General features: G+C 44.0%; 1 long non-coding RNA gene across 1 annotated transcript; it reads left to right on the top strand.

Moving 5' to 3' along the window:
- Positions 1-21,951: 21,951 nt before the first annotated feature.
- Positions 21,952-23,139, top strand: LOC120323937. Its single transcript, XR_005564889.1, has 2 exons — positions 21,952-22,031; positions 23,052-23,139. It is a non-coding gene; the product is annotated as an uncharacterized LOC120323937 (long non-coding RNA).
- The last annotated feature ends 1,086 nt before the right edge of the window (positions 23,140-24,225 follow it).

The raw sequence follows: 24,225 nt of genomic DNA, 5'->3' as shown, positions 1-24,225 counted from the left end.
TGGATTCAATGGGTGGACTGTTACACGGATAAGAAATTTGGTTGGATGGCCACATCCAGAGGGTGGTGCACAATGGCTCAGAGTCCTGATGGACATCAGTGACAAGTGGTGTCTCTCAGGAGTCTGTGCTATTTAATATTTTCCTTAAAGATGTAGACAAAGGCATTGAGGGCACCCTTAGCAAGTTTGCACATGACACCAAGCTGAGTGGTGCTGTTGACACACCTAAAGGATGGGATGCCACCCAGAGGGACCTGGACAAGCTTGAGAATTGATCCCATGGGAATCTCATGAGGTTTAACAAGACCAAGTGCAAGGTGCTACTCCTGGGTCAGGGCAACTCTCCATATCAATCCAGGCTGGGGGATGAACAGATTGAGAGCAGCCCTGCTGAGAAGGACTTGGAGGTGCTGGTGGATGAGAGGCTGGACATGACCCTGCAATGTGCACTCACAGCCCAGAAAGCCAAATGTGTCCTGGGCTGCATCCAAAGCAGTGTGGGCAGCAGGTGAAGGAAGGGGATTCTGCCCCTCTGCTCTGGTGAGACCCCCCCTGGAGTGCTGCATCCAGCCCTGGGTCCTCAGCACAGGAAAGATATTCACCTATTGGAGTGAGTCCAGAGGAGGCCACCAAGATGACTAGAGGGATAGAGGACCTCTCCTGTGAGGAAAGGCTGAGAGAATTGGAATTGTTCAGCCTGGAGAAGAGAAGACTTGAGAGTGACTTAATTGCAGCCTTCCAGTAGCTGAAAGGAGCCCACAAGAAAGATGGAGAGGGACTTTTTACAAGGGTATGTAGTGGTAGGACAAAGGAGAATGGCTTCACCCTGACAGACAGTAGGTTTAGACTAGATATAAGGAAGAAATTCTGTACTGCGAGGGTGGTGAGGCACTGGAACAGGTTGCCCAGAGAAATTGTGGATGCCTTGTTCCTGGAAGCATTCAAGGCCAGACTGTCTGGGACTTTGAGCAGCCTGGTCTTCTGGACCTCCATGGCAGGAGGGATGAAAGTAGATGATCTTTAAGGTCCTTTTCAACCCAAACCATTCTATGATTCTATGATGCTATGATTACATGGATTTTATAGGTGGCAGTCTGAGTCATCTATAATTTAACCCCTTCAAAATTATGAGCTACATCAGTAGCCAATGGAATCATGTCCTGTTTATTTCAACTGGTTGAAAGAAATTGGTACCTTCTTCCAATTACTAAAACTAATGATGTCTAGCTCCTATATGAAGGAGCTTGTATAGCTTGTATAGCTCCTTGTATAGCTTTTGCAGGGTAAGTAACTATGATCAATGTGGAGTAGCATGGAGCACTTACAGGCAGAAAAAAATATAATTAGGAATCACAGCAGTTGAAATAAGACTATCAGGGCTTCCCATGCCACCTGCAGCGCTGTGCTCTTCCTGGAAAAATCCTGTATAGATGCCCAACTCCATTATGTGTGTACCTGCCCAAGCCCCAATGCTTGTTCCTCAGCAGGCTGTTTACATTTGGTGTGCTGCTGTGCATCCTCGAGGCTGCATCTGCACCAGGACCCAGCAGCACTGTGGACCAGTAGCCCCAGAAGAAGTTAGGGCTATTGCAAAAGGCATGGAAGGCCATGCCACCCAGCAATGTGGCAGTGCCCCTAAGTGTCCAGCCATCCTGAACCCCATTTTTACCTGTTCAGCCACTTCACAGCAGCCTGCACAATATAAAATGAGATATTGTCCCTTTGATTAGTGTATTCTTTTCACTACTTTTAGACTTGAAAACAGTCACTTGATAAATCTGGCCTGGGATTTATCTGCTTTCCTATTTATTGTGCAGCCTGCTGTGTCACTTCCTTTCCATGTTGCGGTGGCTGGAATATATTATTTCAAAAGTGTTTTTCCTTGAAGTGTTGTTTTCGATGACACAGGCATGAGCAAGAGCAAGTGTGGTCTTGAGAGCTTTCAGACATAGTGTCCACTCTAATATACATCACAACTGCTGAAATGCCACCTTCCAATCTGGAAACATTATGGTCACTCAAGCAATTTCTCCGAAGAAATGCAGTAAGGTTGTTACGGACAGAGTACAGCCTCTGTCTATCTACCATTGCCTATTCCCTGTATCCAGTGCTACCAGACAATGAGTCCATTTTCTCCCTCCTATCAGTTCCTGTACACATGTGGCATGGTGAAAGACTGCTGTTTGCAACAGGAAGCAGCAGCAAATAGACATGGCACGTGATCCACCATAATTTTCCATGCACCCTGCTGTTCTCCTCGTCCTCCCTCCACCAAGGTGGAGGATGCCCACAGTCTTTAGCACCACGGGAGAGTTGTTCTGGGCACATCCTGTCTTTAGCACCACGGGAGAGTTGTTCTGGGCACATCCTGACACCATTTTCTACAAAGATCAGTACCAACATCATAACCTGCCCAGCTTTTCCCTATCTTCCTCAGAACAGAGCAGGGTTATTCAAACAAGCTTATTCTGACACTCTGCAGAAGGGCAATACTAGCACCATATACATGAAAAAACACATCACAGTATGGGAAAGTATCAACATGATGATGGAATATGTTTGAGCTGCCTCACATAATTTTTCAGGAGGGATTTTTAGTTTTTGCTAACTTTCTAAAGACTTTCCTACAAAGTATAACAGCAGCGTGTTTTGCTGGATTAGTATGCCACTATATAGCAAAAATAACATGAAGCAATTCAACACAACCCACACAGGACTGAGTGTAGAACTGGTCATGATCCAAACTGGGACAGTACAGTTGTGCTGGAGCAGCAGTGCCACCTGGGTGAGGCAAGGACAGGCTCAGGGCACCACAGGTGAGGAACTGGTTAAACAATGTGTGGGAGGAGACGATCTGAAGTCTGGAGGATGTGGACTGTCCCCCTCGGACATGGGCAGGAGCACTTCCAGCAGAAGACCTTTAATGAGGTAGAAGATGGGAGCAGACCTAGGTCTCCCTACACTTTTGCTGTTGAGAGGTTAAGTAGGCAGCAAAAGAAGAAAAAGAAGAGATTCAGTTAATTAATTCTGAAAACTTAATTAACACTATGGCTTCTTGTGAGCTTTTTGGAAGCACCAAAGCATCCGCATGCTCCCTATCATGCCACTGCTCTTCCTTGGCAAGATGGTCTTTGCTGGCAACAGCAGACTTCATGTCCACCAATGAGTTTGTTCTCAGTAATGCTTCTTGAGCCCAGAAAAGTGTTTGCTGTTGTGGGCTTCAGGAGAGCATCTCCCAGACTATGGATGCTGCACTGAGCTGGAGGCGCAAGCCTTCCCCATCCAGTGAGAATCCACAACGTCACCTCTCCTATGAGTGAGATAGACTTGTTCTGCACATGATGGCTTTCAAAAGCACTGGGCACATCTGATTGCAAGGACCAGCCTGAGAGCAGCCCTGGAGAGGGTGATCTATGAAACTCCCACAGAACAGAGAGTATTTGGGAACCAGAAAAACTAAAAAGCCATTATCTACGTGTCTAATGCCTTTACTTAGGAGGCAGTTTCCTTTCTTGCAATGCTATTAGCTTCCAGGTAACACTGGGAGGATGAAATTCCTGTTCATGTGGGGTAATTAATCAGAATACCCAAATAAGCATTAAAAAACACACAAAGCGTGAGAAAAAATAACCCCTTTCACGCACACATCCCTTCCTTCTCCTAGGAGGAGTAAATGTCACCTTGAATCAGAGGGTAGATTTGGTAGTTGTAACTAGAAATCTTTTCTTCATGAGTAAACTAATTTTTTTCTGCTTCTGTTTTTGTCTTTAATGCTATCTTTGCATTAATGCAGAAACTACCTTTGCTAGCTTTTTGCTGTCAAGAGAAAAGATGTGACATAGAGGAACACCCTAGAACTTGCAGATTTGGTGGTAATATTTGAGTTAAAATTAATATGGATGTGTATGTAAATAAAAGCAGCAGCCTGCATTGTGGCAGCTGTTAGCGGAGGATTTTGAGCCATGACTGTTCTCTCTACAGCATCCATCTTTTAAGGCTTTGGTCTCCAGAGTGGGTTCACCACCACTGAAATTGTCTTAAGACACCCAACCTCAACATAGTGTAAGTAGTCAGAGGCCATCAGCAAATTTGCAGATGACACCAAGTTGGGGAGGAGTGTCGATCAGCTGGAAGGTGGGAGGGCTCTTCAGAGGGACCTGGACAGACTGGAGAGTTGGGCTGATTCCAACAGGATGAGGTTCAACAAGGCCAAGTGCCATGTCCTGAACTTTGGCCACAACAACCCCCTGCAGCGCTACAGGCTGGGCACAGAGTGGCTGGAGAGCAGCCAGGCAGAAAGGGACCTGGGATTTGGATTGACAGGAGGCTGAACATGAGTCAGCAGTGTGCCCAGGTGGCCAAGAAGGACAATGGCATCTTGGCCTGTATTAGGAACAGTGTGGCCAACAGGAGCAGGGAAGTGATTCTTCCCCTGTACTCAGCACTGGTGAGGTCACACCTGGAGTACTGTGTCCAGTTCTGGGCCCCTCAGTTCAGGAAGGATATTGAGGTGCTGGAGCAGGTCCAGAGAAGAGCAAGGAGGCTGGTGAAGGGACTCGAGCACAAGTCCTGTGAGAAGAGGTTGAGGGAGCTGGGGTTATTCAGCCTGGAGAAGAGGAGGCTCAGGGGAGACCTCATCTCTCTCTGCAACTCCCTGAAAGGAGGTTGTAGCCAGGTGGGGGGTGGTCTCTTCCCCCAGCCAGCTATCAGTAAGACAACAAGGCATGGTCTTAAGCTCTATCAGGGGAGGTTTAGGTTAGATATTAGGAAGAAATTCTTTACAGAAAGGGTTATCAGGTATTGGAATGGGCTGCCCAGGGAAGTGGTGGATTCTCCATCCCTGGAGGTTTTTAAGATGAGGTTTTTTTAAGTGCCACTGGATGTGGCACTTAGTGCCATGGTCTGGTAACCACATTAGTAGTGGATCAAGGGTTGGACTTGATGATCTCAGAGGTCCTTTCCAACCTGGCTGATTCTATGAAAGGCAGGTCTCATTCAAAAGATCCAAATGTCTTGCTCTGGGGTTTCTACAAGTGATTTTCTGTGTATTTATTAATGTGTCCTCTGCAGACTCTGCAGTTCACCCCTGGGGAAGTGTTTGCAGTGGTGAGATGCCCAGGCTCAGTCCTGCACCATCCCTACCCCGGGCATGGTGCTCCACCACAGGTTGTGCTGCACATGGCCTTGCCCAGAAGGATTTCTTTTGGTCCCAGGCAACAAATCCCAAAGCGCAAGTAAACCCTGTGAGATGAAAAAGCCCTGGTTGCAGGAAGATAGATTATTCACTAACCAATGTGGTGGTGGTTTTACATTAATAAGTAATAGCAATTAGCTAGTGGAGCACATTACCTAGTAACAGTTTTCTACTTTAATGAAATAATATTGGTGTTTTAATAGGTAGAAAGCCCCACTTACCCAGGGAAGCTGCAGAGGGAGGTTCCAGCTCCTTGCTTTCCCTCATCTCAGAAGTCGTATATGCCTGAGCACAGTGGGAAGACGTCATAATGGCATGAAAACACAAATACTGCTGAGATTGCTCCCAAGAACTTGCACATACTTTTGGTTACCCTGTAGCTCTGTAGTCTACTGAAAAACTGAGTGGCACTGTACACACAGGAGCAAGGGAATCCCCAAACCTCATCTGCATAATTTTCCATATAATTTGAAAAGTGTGAGGAAACTACAAGCTGGCATTATCTGACACCAGCAGTCCTGGCTAGAAAGCTGGATTTGACACATAGCCTTGGCAAAGCACTTGAAAGCACCATTTGGCATCATCACAAGCAGTGTTGAACATTTCTAAGGGATGTGTGACCAAAATTAAAAATGGAAGGAGTTTTCCACAGCATATTAGCTGGGATGGACAAAACTCCAAGTAGCCCAGTTGCCCACACCGCTCTTGGTTTGTGCTCATGCCTGCACCACTGGCACCCAACAGAAAAGTGTCACACCAACCTCATCATCTCAGCCTACGGAAACTACTAATAAAATAAATTTTAAATGTCTATCCAGATTTTATTTTCTAAGAGGAAAAATGCTCCTTTTCAGGCTAAAGAGCTTGAAAAATAGATTTATTAAGGCACCCCTTTTCCATGAGGCTCTGAGGGTAATTCTAAGGATCTTAATTCATGTTTTAATAATCAGTATTTAGTGACCACTTGGAGCAAAAGGCTAACTGAAAATCATATTAATTGTGGTTGAAAAGTTACAGTATAAGGCTGAACGATCTGGTTCCTTTGACTTGCACTATTTCTAGGGAGATCAGTAAATACTAACACAGAAACATGAGGGCTTAGTTCCAGTCTATACCTCAGACCAGACCACTAATTTTTACATTGACATTTATAAAGATTGTATCCCTTAAATTGAGTCTAAAAATATTACTGTGGTCATACAGTGCAGCAGGACGAGCAGGACATTCTGAGGATAAATATTATTAAAAATACATCTGACCTAAAATCTTTGCATCCCAAACTGAATCCAAACTTGCCAAAAGTTCAAGGATGCTCAGATCTGAGGTTCTGGTTCAGGCAACTCTCTGGAGACTTGAGAAACCCGTTTACACTGCAAAGAGAAAAACAGGAAGCAGAGACCATGTCACCCCCCGGGGCCTTTCCTCCAGCTGAGTTGGCTGGTCTGAGAGAGATTATTTCAGTTCCAGGTACAAACAGTAGGAACTTTCCTCTTCTCTTTACAAAGTTACAGCGTTTGTCTGTGGAGAACTAACCCCGTGACAGGAGGCAATGCCTGCCATCAGGCTGTCTCTGAGCCCAGCTGATGGAAACCAAGGGAATGGATCAATGGAGTTGTGGGCTTGACACTCGGAAGTAGCTTACTTGGAGCATCTTTTCTGCACTGAAGTTATCACCTGGGCTTAACAAACAACTGAGTGTTTTTTTCAGAGGAGAATTGAATCTTGGTTTGCCCCACTGGCTTCTGCATCTTGGCTTCTAGGTGGCTTACATGGTCAGGTCATTGGGGTTTATCAGCAGGAAAACTCACAAACTGAGTGCTTCTCCAACATGAATTTGTAAAATTCATAAATTTGTCAAAATTGCATGTGAAGTCTAGAAACCACAGCACACAACTTGGGGAGCTAATCAGTTAAGCTGTAATTGCAAACCCTTGCATCAGGCAGCTGAGTCATGAGATAAAGTGGGAGAATTGGGGATGAACAGCAAGAAAATCCACATTCTTGGCTTGGAGAGACACAGAGCATTTCTAGTTCCTTCACTGGCTGCTGTCAAGGCTTTGCAAGTAAATAATTACCATGAATAATCTATGCATTTCATGTACACTACTCACGTAGAGTAGTTTTAATGTAAAAGGTTTTAAGGGATTTTGAGAAAAACTGCTCAGAGCAGTTTCAAACAACTGCAAGGACATTTGCAAGTCCCTGATTTTAGCAGAATAACATTTTCTGTTTATTAAGGGTTTATCTCCTTGCTCTAGCTGTAAAAATACCGAGAACAGATGCTAAATTGCAGGTAAATATGCTGCTATCCTGGGAATGGCCTTGTATCAAATGTAATTGAGGCAAGAATTCTGGAAAGCCAAGAAGCTAAAAATTTGTCATGCATTCAATCTACTTAACAAGGGTTGGTGAATACAATTAGGGAAAATCAGAGCTGATCCATGGGCTATATATTGTCCAGAAAAGTGAGTGCATGCTGAATACATTTTATAATTAGTAGTTCAACCAAGTCTAATTTCAGAATTGTTCATGCCATGATGGTGTGCTTTTATTCTTTCTCTGCTTTTGAGATATCATGCAGAGTATTTAGTTCTTCTCCCACCTCTCCAGATAATATGCCAGGCACCACTCTTAATAACACATCTACTAAATTTCCAGTATAACCATCCCCATGTATGCAGAGTCCTGTCTTATGGTTTCTCAATATCAGGATTACACATTTCCAAGAACCCTTTTTCAAATGTGCAATTTGAAGCAATGGTTTTAGCCATTATTCTCTGGGTCTGGGCTAGTTGGTGGCCTGTGCTCTCCTGACAAGTGGGTAGGCAACCTACTCAAAGAAAATTAAAACCTCTGTAGGGAAAGTGCAAGTGGCTGGAGTGGCTGGAAAGCGGTCCAGCAGGGAAGGACCTGAAGCTGTCTCACACAGTTGAAGGCTAGTGTAAGAGCTGTGGGATGCAGCCCTTGCTCCCACCCCAGCCTTTGCATAGACCCTATTCACCATCCATAGCCCTTGCAAAGCTCAGCACCAGGCAGCACCACAGGAAGGGGCTCCTCTGTGTAGTTGGGCCTCGATATCTTTTCCAACCTAAGTGTTTTTATAATTCTTTGAGAGGTTTCCCAGGTGTATTGGGTCTGGCTGAGCTGGAGTTCATTTCCCCACAGTAGCCCTCACAGTAGCCCTCACAGTGTTGTGCCAGAAGGTAGCCAGAAGGGTGTTGATACCACATTGGTGTTTTGGCTACTGTTGAGCACAGCATCAGCACTGTAACATTCCTTCCTCAGTCAAGAGCAAGATTCTAGGAGGGGATCCAAGTAGGCCAGCTGACCCAAACTGACCAAGGGGATATTCCATACCATAGGACATCATCTCAGATATAAAAGCTAAGGCAAGGAGCAGGAAGGGGGGCATTCATTGTCTCCAATGGCTGCCTGCTAAGGAACTGTTGTGCATGCTGAAGCCCTGCTTCTCAGCAGTGTCCGACCATCACTGCTCATGGGAAGTAGAGAATAAACCCTGCTATTTTTTGCTTCACTTTTGCATGCACAAGCTTTCACCTGGCTTCTGCTTTAATAAACTGCCTTATCCCAACCCACCAGTTGTTTTTCCACCTTACTCTCTCCCCTGTGAGGCTGGGAAGGGGAGTGATAGAGCGGCTGGGTGGGCACCTGGCGTAGCCCAGAGTAACTTCGAGTGGTGATTCAGTAAGCAGTGTAACACAAGCACAGAATTAATTCCCACTTTTGTCTTCATTAGCACAGCTATGCTCTATCAGTGTAATTAGGGCTTATAGCCCCTCTAAAAAGTTTTTTGTTGATGACCTGGCTTTATGGCATGACGCAGAGAGTGCCTCTCTCTGATGCTCACCAGAAAACTGTGAGAGCTCTCTGGATTAAATACAGCAGTAAACCACAGTGCAACAATCCCAAATGGAAACTTCAGAGAACTTTGGCTAATGGTCTTTGAAACACAGTTTCACAACACCTTTCAATATGAAAGGCCTGTTCTGTCTTCTGCTGGCAACACTTAGGTCTGTGATGCAGCTGGACTATGGAAGTCAAAGGAAGGTGTGTATCACGATTAAGATGAGTGATGGGCAGCACCAGAGCAGAGCTCACCCTGCTCTGACCACATCAGCTCCACCATGAGTGTGCACACACACTCTCATTCCCCAGGCAAGGGGTGGCATCATGAGACACGAGTGCAAAGCAAGCAGTGCAGCCACCTCCTGGAGAACATAGGTCCCAAAGGGTTGTCTTGTGTTCTCCACAAAAATCAACCTTGCTGTGGTTCTCAGTTGACTCATACGAAAGAAGTTTGCATCATGGGCCCTTCCTCATTGTGGGTATTCTCTCCCTTTTGGCTGCATTTATATTTCAGAGTATCAAAACTAGGAAAAGCATGTAGAACTGATAGTCACCAGGATTACCACAACAGATCACAGCTGTCGGTACACGAGTGAGGTTTTAAGGCAGGCTAAGCCAGATCAGGGTATCTCCTCAGCAAACCATCCTACCCCAGATTTTTTGTCTTAGAACACAGCCTCACCCCTTTCAGGCTTATTTGCCAGGAATTCCTGAGAAAGGGTTGTGCTGCTGTGACATGTCTGGAAAATCCCACATTTGCTTACATTAGGAAATCAATCATTAAAGTATGGAAAGTGAGCCCAGGCTATAAGTGATTTTACAGTAAGCTTAACAACTTTTTTTTGGGAGAAGCAGCAGAGCAGGGTCTTTACTTGACCCTCCCGGTCTACACCTTAAGGGTTTCTGATTGTGCAAGAGATTTGGTGGGTTTTTTTACAGTGGTTTTAATCTGCAAACCTCTTTCATAGAATAATAGAATCAGAATATCTTGAGTTGGAAGGGACCTATAAGGAGCGCTGAGACCAGCTCCTGACTCTGCACAGGACAGCCCCAAGAATCACACCATGTGCCTGAGAACATTGTCCAAATGTTTCTTGAACTCTGTCAGGCTTGGTGCTGTGACCACTTCCCTGGGGAGCCTGTTCCAGTGCCCAACCACCCTCTGGGTGAAAAACCTCTTCCTGATATCTAACCTAAGCCTCCCCGACAGAACTTCATGCTGCTCTCTCGAGTCCTGTTATGAGGTGTCCCCTCAGTCTCCTCTTCTCCAGGCTGAACAGACCAAGTGATCTCAGCCGCTCCTCATGCAGCTTCCCCTCAAGGTCCTTCACCACCGTTGTCTGCTCTCCTTTGGACACTCTCTAAAAACCTAATATCTTTCTCATATTGCAGTGCCCAAAACTACACACACTATTCAAGGTGAGGCTGCCCCAGTGCAGAGCAGAGCGGGACAATTCCCTCCCTCGACCAGCGATGCTGTGCCTGATGCCCCCCCGGACATGGTTGGCCCTCCTGGCTGCCAGGGCACTGCCTACTCCTATTCAACTTGCCATTGACCAGGACCCCCCGGTCCCTTTCCCTGGCACTGCTTTCCAGCATCTCATTCTCTAGTCTATAACACACAGACAGGGTTGCCCCAGATGCAGAATCCAGCACTTGCCTTTGTTAAATTTCATATGATTGGTGATTGTCCAGCCCTCTGATTTGTCAAGGCCTCTCTGCAGGGCATCTCTGCTTTAGAGGGAATCAACAGCGCCTCCCAGTTTAGTATTAGCAGAATAACAACTCAGAAAAAATTCCTAATAGAGGCTTTCAGACTGGCTTCCTGAGAGATATCCTAGGCTAGCTTTTACTATCACCTCATAGACACATTCTTTCTAATTTTTCCTCATTGGACTTTAATAGTTTGTGACCAGTTGGATTTAACTTCACAGTAAATGTCAAGAGCTGTGTATGATGTCCCCAGTCTCAGCAGATTACCTTGATTTTCACCACAGAAAGATCTCTCTGTGATTGCTGCAGTCTCTGGTTGCTGCCTGAGAAGTGATTTACTCCTACCTATGCACTCTGACCTAGAACATCCAGGTCCTGAGAGCTTATGGGTGGAGGTTACCTTAATATCCACAGATGCCTGGATAATTTTGCATTAAGATCCCAATTTGTGTTTGTTCTTAAAATGTAATATGTAAATTTGATGAAATGCCACAGGTTTAATTTAGTATAAACCTACTGAAATCAATGCAGTTATTTGGATTCACAGCATGAGGGTTGACTCCATCCATGCTTGGGCTACCAAACTTCCCAGTTCAAGCCATGGTGCTTCTTTGAGTTTACTGTCTTAGAGCCAAACTTATTCAATATATTAAGGAATTACCTTGGCATGAAATGCAGGAGTGAGCTAATGACAAGTAATGAAGAGTCAGTGCCAGCCCAGCCCAGGGACAGATGGTCCTATGACAGTCTAAAGTAGGCTCTGGGGATGACCGGGGGTAAAGTTTGGCCAATACAAATAAGTTTGATTTAGCCCAGTGAATTGGGGGAAGAGTAGGGATAGCAGTGATCTCCATTAGTGCAGCAAACACTAGGGATAAGGATGGCGAGTAAACTAGGGGATGGCACGACTGGTGCCAGCAGTTGCACTGCAGGAGCAAATGGGCTGCTCTGCTCAGGAATGGTTTCAGACTAAAAACAAAATGGTGATTCTGGCCTGCTAGAGCAGGCAGGGTCAGGAAAGGCTCTTGGGGAAAACAGAGCAGTGAAAAACGCCTGCGAGCTTGAAGACAGCATTGGCTTTGACTATGAGAGGGTGGAAGACAGATGGTGAGTAGCAGTGAGGTCCCTGCCCATCCTCTGCATCTCACATGTCCCCCTGCACTCTCTGACAGGGTCTACTCTGCCAGTGTTACTCCCTGGGAGGATGATGGAGGCAGGATGGCATGGTCAGCAAGCCAGCCAGGTCCCTGCAGCCCAGCAGATGCATGAGGGTTGTAGGTGTCTTGCAGGCGAGACAGGCGCTGCTTTCTCTTGTCTGAAGACCTTCTCCTTCCTTCCTCTCTCCCTTCCTGAGACAGATAAAAGTAGGTAAAATGCCAGGGCTTGTTTTCTGCAGGAGGGGATCATTTCTGTCTTGCTTCTGCTCCTAGGCTCCTGTGTAAGTGGCAGTTGCGGGTATTACTAGACGTCATTTCATAGAGGGTAATTTACCTGCCAACTTTTTAATGTGAAGATCTTGTTATCCAGTTCTTTTTAAAGATTTTAAAGGGATCTTTTTCTCTACTTAACAACCACACCAAATAGTTAAGATTTTGCTTTAGACATGCTAGGGGTTCATCATTCAGGATAATATTTCTGTTATGCCCAGCACGACTTACAGTCACAGAGGATGAAGAAGCCTTTCAGCAGCAATGCCACTGTAGGAACACTAAAGAACAGATGCTTGTTGCCAGCATTATCCAAAGAGTAACAGAGTCCAGAATATCCTGAGTTTTGTATAATCAGCTGTAACAGAAGAGAGTGATTAGTGAGAGCTACAAGGATATGAACATTAATGCATGTTAATCAACCTGCCTTCAAAATATGTAAGGAAACAGAAACTAACCGTTGGATATAAATTCCTTCCTTGGGGTCACTTTGAATTGTCTCTGGACCCACAGAAGACTGTGCCCAGGGTATTTTTCAAAGGTCTGGTTGACATGGACTCCAAAAATACAGACACAGATGTGATGGTATTCTGTGCAGATGAGAAACCTGCTTGATGAATAAAGAGGAGAAGAAATTTGCAGATGAAACCCATCATCTTCCTCAAGTGGATGATGCTGTCGGGGCAGTGGTGTGTGCCTGTTTTCTGAGTTGTTATTTTTGGACACAGCCGCCCTTCTACCCTGGAACTGACTCACCTCTGCAGGAAAGCCTCTTCCCGCCCCATGCGGTTGTCTGCGTTTTCCTTCCATGGCTCCTGATTTCCTTCTAGGGGCTTGCATCAAACCTCTCACACAAATAGTTTTAGAGCATGACAACTGTGACTGTTTTTACAGGGAGACACCTGAGCCAAAGAAAACAATAAATGCTTGAACTCTGTCCCATTAATCAGATCTCGAAGCATGATTATACCGAATCTTGTAAACCCCAACAAGTAATTCCTCTTATCCTCACTTTGTGAGGATTTCCTCACTTTTGGAAGGTCGTGCATAGACCACTCAAATTATTTTCACCAAATTCATGCTGCGTGGCAGGCCCAGGAACAGATTTTAGATCTAGATATTTGTAGGCAGCCCAAGCTGGAAGAGATGAGTTTTCAGTCAACATCTGCTTAGAAGCTGGTCTGAGATGTCCCTTCTCAGTGCTGTTACTTAGATCGTACCAGGAGAAAGTAGGGCAGGAACCCTTCGAGCACAGAGGAGACACAAACCTTTCTCTCAGCAACACCATAGTTACTCTCTCTACGATGAAAAACTGTTCTTTCATGAAAGAACATGAAATCCAGTGATTCAGGAAGCAAGCAGGCACAATGTTGCACAGCTTGACGGGACCAGGCATCCCTAAACAGAACCCTTTCAGAAGATTCAAGGACCTTTTGCAAGATCCTTGTGGCGAATCTTTCCTTCAAATTCCCACATAAATTGATCTTAAAAACAACAGGCAACAGCAGAAAAGAAAAAAAATAAAAAAGGCAAGAATCTTAGTAATCACTGTAAGTCTTAAAAAAATAAGGGGAGGGTGAAAGTTAGAGCTCTGCAGTGTGGGGAACCTGCAGGTGCCCAAGGGAGCGTGTGTGTGTGGTAGCAAAACTTCCTGGGAATGGGAGATGAGGTCATGCCTTGTCTTGGATTTTTGATTTGTTTAGGGGTTTTTTTGTCTCTGCCTTCCACTTAGGCAGGCGATGCATGAACATCTTGTATCTTGCAAAAGCTTACAGTGAACTGCCTTTTGATAAATGCTTCATTTTAGCAGATCCATCTCTCCCATCCTCAGGCACACCGTGGCCATAAAAGCCTTCCCTATTTGATCAGAAACTATACCATCAATGAAAACTGCAACTTCCTGGCTAAAATTCAGATCCAAAATCTGCATGGAGATGAAGCCTTGAAGGGTCATCATATGCTCAGGGCTGATCACATTTTCCTGCCCACTCTTTCTCATCTGAAGATTTTAGTGGCTTAAATATGTAAGTGTTTGAAGCAGTCACAGTTTGTAGCTATGTTTTAGAATAAATAGGAAGTGAGAAGACTTGAGCAGCAGCAAGGTTGCCATGGTAATTATTTGTTGAAGAAGAGAAATTGCAACAATAAAACCCTGGAGAACATCACCTTTTGCATCAGGCCCATCTGGACTTCAGAGAAGACAGGCTGCATGGCAGAAGAGAACACCCTTGCCCTCCCTGCTGCTCCTCAGCAGGGACTTGGGGAACCTGCCTGGGGGCACAGCCGAGGCAGTGAACCCATTGGTTCAGTACGAAGTTTTGTTGAGTGACACACACCTGAACTTTGCAGATACATTAAATCACACACGAGTCATCAAGTGATCCCAGCATTACTTACTTATAAATCATAGATGAATCATAAGGCATTAGTTTGACTCTTTAAACCATGGAGTATCAATCATATGTTTTGTCTCAGATTTCAGCCTGTAATCACTTTGAAAACAAGCTGATCTCTGCTGTAGGAAGGTTATCTGCAGGGTGGTCTTGAGCTACTCAGCTGAACATTGACAGACCACTACCCAGACAAGTAGATAAATGGAAAATAAATCCACATGCAATTACTTTAACTTACATGAGAATATCTCTGGGAACCAAATACCAGATATATCATCACAGTGGTACCTGTACACTGTTATCTGAGCAATGCAATGATAAATCGACAGCATTTGTAGGGAGTTTTTCCTAGTGGTTTTTACATTTGATGTTTTATATATTTCATTTGCTTACCCCTGGCACCAGCCTTTAATGGTTGACTTCATTATTATTCTCATCTTACAAAGGAAGGGACAAGGACAGAAAGTGAATGGCAGCCAAGGTGAGATAGACACAGCAGAGCTGGAAACAGATCCTGTTTCTAGGCTCCATTGACACAGATCCTGCCTAATAGTATAAACTCATGGTCATTCTGCTGCCACTACAGCAGATGCTGCTGGCACTTCCTAGATGTGAGGGTCACACCATGTCTGAGCACCAGCATTTCAGTGACAACATTCAGAGACACCCTCGGGACATTTATGTTCACATATCAACATCACTGGCCCAGGAAGCAATGTTTGCATAAATACTTTAAAAACGCTATCTGGAAAATCTTAACCACCATAGGACACCCTTCTCTAAGTACAACAGTAAAGTGACCCTTGTGCCTTAGGAAGAGGGGAGGCAGAGCAGTATCACATCAGTCACCAGACCAGCAGTGGCTGCACTGGGCAGCAAAGAGCACTTGCAGAATGGCCCCACCCTTCTCACCCGCAGGAGAACAACTCAGACTAAAATGGTGCTTCTAGAGGAAGGATTTAAAAGGTCACTTCATGGCCGTGTCTGTACTAGACTACACTGACGCACAAATGCTTAAGCTATACTCACAAAATATACATGGGTCATAGCATATCCAAACCAGGTTCTGATTAACTTTTTGGGCACAGTTGGCCCAAAATGATCTTTTGTCTTGAAATATTTGCCAGCATTTTGTCAGGCAGAGCCAATCCTGTCTTGGAGCAGGAAGGTGGACCAGAAAGCATTCCAAGATCTCTTCAGGCTCTATTTTCTTGTGGACCTTGTTCTGGTTAAAATCAAATCCATTATTTTGATCCCTGCTTTGAACTGTTAGAGCTTATGAAGCAGAACAAACTTCTCTGATACTTCTTCAATGCAGGGAATAGCCAGAGACCCAGTTGTGTGAAATATTCATCAAAAACTGTGGAAGAACACCAAAACTGCTTTCCTACACAAACCAATGAGCCACGTAAAATAGAAGCCCATGTCCACCCGCGGCCAGCTATGCCAAAGTAAGAGGAAGATGCAAAGTAGCACCTGGCATAAATTCATTACCAGCATTTCACACAGTCTTGACCATCAGTTAATATCATTTGCTTTCAGAAGAACAAGGCAGCTCTAGGATAATTCACACCCACCTGCCCTGTGACTTTACACAGAACGCATCTTCCTCAGAACTGACTTGTGTTGGTAATTGCCAAACAAATTTTTCATGCACAAAGACCTTGCTATTTAAAATAACAAACAGCTTGTCATAAAGAAATGAAAATCTGGGACGTTTATATTCCCAAAGTAGTTTTCAAGACAGGATATGAAAAGCTAAGGCTGCACTTAAAAGCCTGCATTAACTGAGTGCTTGTGTAATGAAGGTTAGAAAGGCAGTAGCCACCTTGACCTCAGAAAAGACAGGAGAAAGGTTTGAGAATTGGGAATTAATTTCATCTACTTGGACCAGCTCACGAGGGAACCACTCCACGCCAGGGAGGGCTTATCCATGGCTCCTTCCCCAAGGCTGTTCCTTGGCACGGTGTCTGTGGTGTTCCCAGCACGGAAAACAGTTTACCCAGTCACTGGCACAAACCTTCACGGGTACCAGGTGTGTCAAGACACGAAGGTCAGTGCAATCAACCCTGATGTCTGCCACTATTTGGAAAACAAACACCTCTCATTCTGCAAAGCACATTTCTGCACAGCGCTCCTTCTGCAGCTTGAAAACATTATGTATGCTTGGTGTCTCACTACCTCGATACTGAAACACTGTCATCAAGCAAAGCTACCTCCTTGAATAACGTACTGAATGCCAAGGAACACGAACCATCCTACAGCAGGAAATTTAGTTTGCTTTAAGCAAAGTCATCTGCCAAATCCAAATTCTTTTTGCTATAAGACATGTCTGATAAAAAATATTTATATAAACTTATCCTTTGGAGGGTTTGAACTGCAGGTTCGGCTTTCACACTAACTCCGCTTCAACACTGAAATGAAACGTTTTTATTTCCCTATGTTCCTGCTTTTTAGCTTGGTCAAAGATCACTGCACTCACCTGACAGCAGAGCACATCTTCCGAAGCCCAAGTCAGAGCCCATGGGTCCTGCCTGTCTGTCAGAGCTTGCACTGAGGCCTCTGGTTTCAGAGATGTAAATATCGGCTCAATATCAGCCAAGCACTGTTTCTAAAGCAGTTTCCAAATCCTCCACGTTAAGGAGCTATTACTGTCTTATGAAAGGCTTCAGCAAGCAGAGACAGGTCTACTCATGGATCAGTTCCCTTCTCTTGTATTACTGCAGATATTTACCTGAAAATAAGATGCTTTGTTAATGAAAGATCATCTATGCCTTGGTGCATTTCCCCACTAAAATTCAGGTTTATTTTAGTCTTGGTATCATATGCAGAATTAGTAGGCTACATTAACAGGATCAGAAAAAAATACCTAATTTTTTGGAACTCTTACATACAATAAGCTGGGAGTGGGGAGAAGCATAAGTTCATACTGTCTCAGCAGGGTTATCTTCTGCTGGAAAGCTTTTGAATTTGTCAGCATTATATTATGAAACTACTTTCATTTCTTTGCATCTCCCCTTCAAGGTAATATATCCCCAGGAACTCTTAGAAATCAATTTCTTTCCTACCCCTGACAGAAGAATTACCAGTGTCCAAAACAAATTCCTGACCATGCCCAGTCCTCTCCTGGACAGTAACCATGCAGCACCAGAGAGAGAAAGTAGGACAAAATCTGTGCAACATATGGTCCATGAGGTGACTTGCTTCATCCCGCAGCTGCTGAGGGGGAATGGGAGCCACATGGTCTCTCCAGAGGCCACAAGGAGCAGCCAAGTGGCCCATCAGGCTGTGGGGCCCGGAGTCAGGCTGTTGGCCAGGGACAACACACGCACCATTTGGCTGGCCAAGTGGCACACATGTACTTCTGGCTAGCAGCCAGGTTGCCTCCCTCTAGTTTTGCCCAGCCCAAGGAGCAGACCAGTGGGAATCTGGATGTTTTCTGGGCTGGAGAGTGATGGAGGGTGTGGCTATTGTAGTGATGGGGGGCCGGGGACATGGATGGCTCTGTGGATACAAGTTCAGGGTTAAGTAAGAGATGTGGAAGCTGTTGCATTGTAGGAGTCTTAAGGTATAACAGATGGCAGATGTGAGGAATGAAGGGGAACCTGGGATCTTGTGAAGAAGAGGGAAGGAAAATTGAGGGTTAAATATCACGGGTGTAGGGAGTTGTGGCCCAGTAGTGATGTTTGATGTTCTCTAAAATCCAGTGTGCCCATGAAGCTATGCTCTATGCCCATGAGGGATGCACCGGGCTGTCTCACCAGGCTTCAGGAAACCAGGTTCACCTCAGAGAACACCTTCACTGTTTGCATTTGTAAACACCAGACCCACTGAACAGTGGGGTGTGGATCCACAATGCCTGCAAAGCTCACCTGTGTCCTGTTCGGGTTGGGCAGCATTTATGCTTTACATTTTTCTTTTTTTTTAATGAGTGAATTTTCTATTCCCCAAGGTTACAGGAAGAATTTTCCAAATGGGGACTGGGTATCATCCAACCTCATCACCTCAACCTCTCATTTCACTACAGAGAATAATAAAAACTGAAATCCTTCTTTTTCTGATGAACTTCTTTGTGAGACATGCTGGTTAGGAGTTTGTAATTGCAAACTCCTTTGAGCAGGTCTATAAAAGAAAAGTGATGGTGATTCTGATTTCTGTAGCATCTCCTGTAGCTTTGGCTGTGCTTGGCTCCAGCTGTGCATCCACAGACTAGCTCTGGAGCAGAAAGAGACACACAGCTGCACAAGCCATCAGCTCAGACTCACAGAGCAGAAGCATTATGTTACCTGTAGCAGCCTCAGGATACCTATGCAATAACCCAAGACTCATTATAGGAACAAAAGTTCTACAGATTATCACCAGATGCAATGATTGGTATTCATTGCATTATGATGTTCTTTAAAATAATATTATTATCTTTACAGGAAGAATATCACAACCACTTTTTCTTAGTAATGATTGCTTCAGTTCTGAATTACTGCTCATTAGCAAATTTCTTATATCAGAATGTGATGCTAGCTGGAGCTTAAAGTGTAGGCAAATAGGATTTCACATGCAAGTATGATTCATTACCACCACCAGGTAACAGAATTACCTATTCAAAGACCTCTGAACTATTCAGTATTCACTGAAGGTGAGGTATTATGTTTATTAAGAAGTGGTGTTTGCATGAGCTTGTCCACATTCTCAAGAGGGCATAAAGGCACTACAGTGTGCATCAGACTGTGTAGAGAAAATTAGACACATCAAGAAAAAAATTAAAGGACTTGACCTCCCCAGTTTTGGCTCCAAAGTGAAACACAGTGAAAACTTGGTGAGAAGTGCTTCTGCAGCTGTGAGTTGGTGTTGCCTCACATCATTGCTGGCTCATGTCTGCAAGGCATGTGTGCAGGTGGCACTGCCTCTTTCCTTTGCTCTTCTGGAAGTGCCTCCAAGCTCCCCACAGCAGGCTCATAAACCAGCAACATCTTCAAGCTCTCCTGATGAAAATTTTCCCTTCTCCTTGCAAAAGATGTGTGCTGTGCAGCACCGCCAGCACTGGGAACAGCAGCGTCCCAGTGATTTCCCAGGAATCTGGCCCTTTGTTGGTCAAACACACACTTAGGAATCAGCCTGCAAGAGTTTAATGTACATTCACATCTTCTTCTGCCAGGTGCTCTTAGATTAGGACAGATTTTCAAGAATGGAACCAGAAGAGTCCAAGCAGGCAGGTACAAACAGCTCATGGTCATCCCTTTTTGTTCAAACAGTTAAATAACAAATCTTTTGTACACTTTGCTGTTTCATCCCGTGGTGATGTTCTGCTGCAGGAATCATGGCCAGTGTAAGGCACAAGTATCGTCCCGTGTAGCTGACTATTTGTGTTCTCCTGTGGAGAGCAAAGTGCATTTTGTCTTATGCTCACTAACTCTAGGTAAGTCTGCAAGCTTGTCTCCTCCTAAACCTCACAAGAAGGAAGGGCCTTGCATGAGCAAATAACCATTAAAAGACAGAAAAAAGAAGGTAGGAATAGGCAGAAGGTTCTTGGACACAGGACTTCCAGGGTTTGCTTCATGCAAATCATAGGGATCATATGACGACATCTTCATAAACGGTATGAAGGAGTGAGGAACAGAGATTGTTGCTGATATGAACTGATTCAGAGCAATAAAACTGAAAGCTGACTGTACAGAGTTGTAGTACAATCTTGCAATAAGGGGCTGGATGATAAAAAGTGAGAAGAAATGCAATATTGATAAATGTGGAATAATGTATACTGGAAAGACAACTTTAACTCCATACACACAGTGAAGGGCTCTGACTGGGTTGCTACCTCTCGGGAAAGCAATCTTAGAGAGGTTTGTTGAACTGTCTACTCAAAGCTCAGGACTAGTTTGAAAAGGCTAATTTTAATATCAGTATTAGGAAGTGATAGGAAAGAATTTGAGAAAAAAACCCAAGAAAATATTGCAATGATTGTATGCCTGTATCTTACCATATATCTCTACAGTGGCATTGGCATCTCTTCCCAAAGCAACACAACAGTAGTAGAAAAAGCACAAAGATGTGAAGCAAGGGTGATTTCCTATTCCTGACAGAGATAAGGAATCTTCAGCCTAAGGAATAGAGGACCATGAGGAATATATGCTAGGGTTTATAAAACTGCGAGGCACATAGGGAAAGTTAATAGGGGATAATGATTCAACTTCTCATAATAAATTAAAAAAAAGCTAGGGGACCTCAGCAAAAATTTTCTAGTGGCAGATTCGGAAACAAGAGGTGTACATAGTGTGTTGTCAAAGTCGGGAACTCACTGAGACATCATAATGGTGGATGTCACAACTGTATGTGTTCAAATAGTGAATGGAAAATTGTTGATGGAAGAAAGAACATATCAAATATTATGAAGTACAAAGATATCTACTTGACTCAGGAGTTCCTTGGCAAAGCCTTGTGGGGAAGTTCTCCTACAGCTTTCACACTTTGGTGCCTGTGTATAAGCATTCACTGTCAGTCATCGTATTTTTTGTGTGCCTTAACTTCCTCATAGTTCTAAGTATCGTTCTGCAGTCCCATCAGAGGTGTGAGGATGAGACAGCGAAACCTAGTAGAAATGTAAGTCAAGCTCACAGGGGAACAAATGACACCAGGGTGTGCTAATCCACGTCACAGAAAGAACAGATGCTTCTTGAAACAGAGGATTTCTTTGGCAACAGTGAAAAACTATGATCTTCTTGCTTGTCTTGACATCTTTTGATCCACACTATCCTATGGCTTGCACAGTGTTTATCTCTCTTTCTGGACATGGGCAGAGACAACCTGCTGACCGTCCAATCATCCACTCTCAGCAGTACAGAGTTGGTCCTAATGCTTTCTGGTTGGAAGGGATCTTAATAGAAAAGTTGCTAGTATGTTGTGTTTGTAGTGTGCTTAATGCAGTGGAGGATTAAGTGAACAAAATAATACAAAAAAGAATATAGATTATTAATTGTGAAGATAATAACAAGACAGGATTTGTTTGTTACATGTTGGGGGGGAAACAGGTTTTTTTGATGCTTGAGCTTGTACTTGAACTCATAAAGAACTTTGCAGCTTTGTGCTGTGTATTCCTTCTCACTCTTGGCCAATTGCCACATGCCAGCCTCTGTGCACTTAGGGATAACCAGCAAAATCTCTACTGAGGGCTGATGTGCAGGACCTTTTTATAGTCTTCCTTTATGTCACAATGCCTAGATTGGTGCAAAAGTGACCTATGAGCCACAGTTCCTAGGATGGGTCTCAGCCAACCCTTCCACTTGCCAGGGTTCCTCTGCAGGGTGCACAACACAAATCTCTGCAGAGGAAAGGGAATTGCTTGGACCTCTCAAGGTCTGGGAAAAGACAGGTAGCCTTTACGTTCTGAAGGTTCAAACACTTCATCCTCACCATGGGTGTGCTGAGCATGTGCTGCAGTTGAAGGTAGTTGGCAGTACAAACACTTCATAAGAAATGAGAGATATTTCCTACTCTGAATTACTGCTGCCTCATCTGAGAATGAGTGAGCAGGTGTTGGACATGGTTTTGGACCATCTGCAGTGTGTGAAAGCAAGCCATGCATTAAGTGAGGTTATTAACTTTAAATTGATCAGATAAGTACAGCTCTGAGCAGAAATGTTGAGTTTGGCTGTTAATCTGGGGGGGAGCTGTGCTCACAGGAGTCCTAGCTAGATGAAGGAGCCAAAATGAGGATGTACTTTCAACAAGTTTGAGAAATACTGATTTGGATGGACTCCACTGATGGTAAAACCAGTGCTGGTGTGGGGTTGTGCACAGTCCCCAAGGATGATGTCCCATGGGCGCCAACACTGCCAACACTGCGTCACTACAAGGGCACAGCCAAAATGCCCTTTAAATGTCAGTGAACAATGTAAGGAAGACATCAATTATATATTTATCTTGTCCTATCTTATGCCTTTTCTGGCATCAAAATCTAATATTATAAAATGTAGGAAATTTATAAGAAAACTAAATACCTAAAAGAAAAGGTCATAGTTGGCAGGACAGGTGACAAAAAAAAGACAGGATGTCCACTTTGCTAGTATTAACTGTTGGATAAACCTCATTGTCCTGAGCAGGTTGTGAAGTCTAGGAGAGGGCTGTTATAGTAGCAAACTCAAAAATAGCAGGTTAGCATCACTGAAAAACTGAAGGACAATGAGATGGGGTAATTAGACAAAAAAAGCAAAAAAGCTGCTGAAGGACAAGAGTAGAAATAAAATTATGGAAGATAAGACCTGCCAAAGAGAATATTTAATTCTTTGAAGAGATTAAGTGTTTGATTTATAACTGCAAAGACATAATAGATTTTTGCAAGGTTCTTTCTGAGCACAATATTGGCATTCTGATTAGAAATTGTCAATATACAATATTAATAAAGCATTATGTGGATAAAGAAGTGAATAATAAACAGATCAAAAAAGCATTTTCTTCATCAAACAGGTTTATTATCTATGACATCTTTTGAAGATCAGCAGGAGCCTGATACCTCTCCAAAATTTTTATGGATAAAAATCCGTAAGACACAAAATCACTGTTGGTAGCAACTGTTGGGGAGGATAGAAAGATCTGGAACACAAAGCAAACTGAGACTTTTAAAAAGCAAGGCATTTAAAGGAAGCAAAATTCAAAGCTGGCCTGATCCAAGCAAGGCAGGCCAGCCCTAAAAAGAGCTGCACCTTAGACGTAACTCTGGAGCATCCAACTCAATGCACCACGAGCATTCAACGGGGTTAAAACCTTCAAAGGATTTTAGCAGACAGAAAGGCAATAGAAGTAATGAACTATATGAAGCAAAGCATAGAGAAACTGAATACATTTGTCTTGCCCCTTCCCAATACCTCCAGACTCACCAGCAGCCCTTGCACTTTGCTGGGTGCTGAGGCTTTTCCCCACCAAAGCTCCCCACCAAAGCCTGCACCCCTCTTATTCCATGATGTTGCTTTCCTTGGATTTTAACCTCCTGTTATTTGAAACCCAAGTATGCCCAATCACTTGAAAAGCAGGCACCTTGACAGGAACACAAGCAACTCTAGAAAACATCAGTCTGAAAACAAATCTTTTCCTGGCAGCTGATAAGAGCAGACAGAGAATGGAACCAGCAATAGTCATGCCACTGTAAGGAATTGTTGTGGCCAAGGATGCTTCTGCTGAGGCATGCACTGCTTTGTCAAAGGACTTAATTTCTCAATGGTTTTGAACTGCTTATGCTGTACACATGTCACTTTCTAATTTATTTTTGGCTAATGAAGTTTCTGAGAAGCAAATTAGATTGCTATTGACACTGAATCTAATGCAGCCCCTTCTTTGTCACAGTCACTTTCTGAAATGAAGTTATAACAGTGCTGTAAAAAATACTTGATGTGACAGGCCTGGAAGATGAAATGGTTTGTTGATGTCAGTCTGTGCTAATGGAAGCTGAGTCGAATTGCTCAAGAGCAACAAATTATACAGATTTAGGGCATAGAACAATTTCAGCTACATCACCTTAATGTTCTTTTTAATGAAAACAAATTGCTTTGTGCTATGTAAAGCGGTGCCAGTGGGAGCTGCAAAGTTCAAAATGACACAAGGGCATTGGTAGATTCCTCATCCAGCTCAGTAGAAGTGTGACAGA

The sequence above is a fragment of the Pipra filicauda genome, unplaced genomic scaffold (genome assembly GCF_003945595.2).
Source record: "Pipra filicauda isolate LSUMZ 115617 unplaced genomic scaffold, ASM394559v2 scaffold383_size682061_pilon, whole genome shotgun sequence".
NCBI classification, from domain to species: Eukaryota; Metazoa; Chordata; class Aves; order Passeriformes; family Pipridae; genus Pipra; species Pipra filicauda.
The sequence above is the reverse complement of the archived record's forward strand: the minus strand, read 5'-3'. Positions and strand labels throughout refer to the sequence as shown.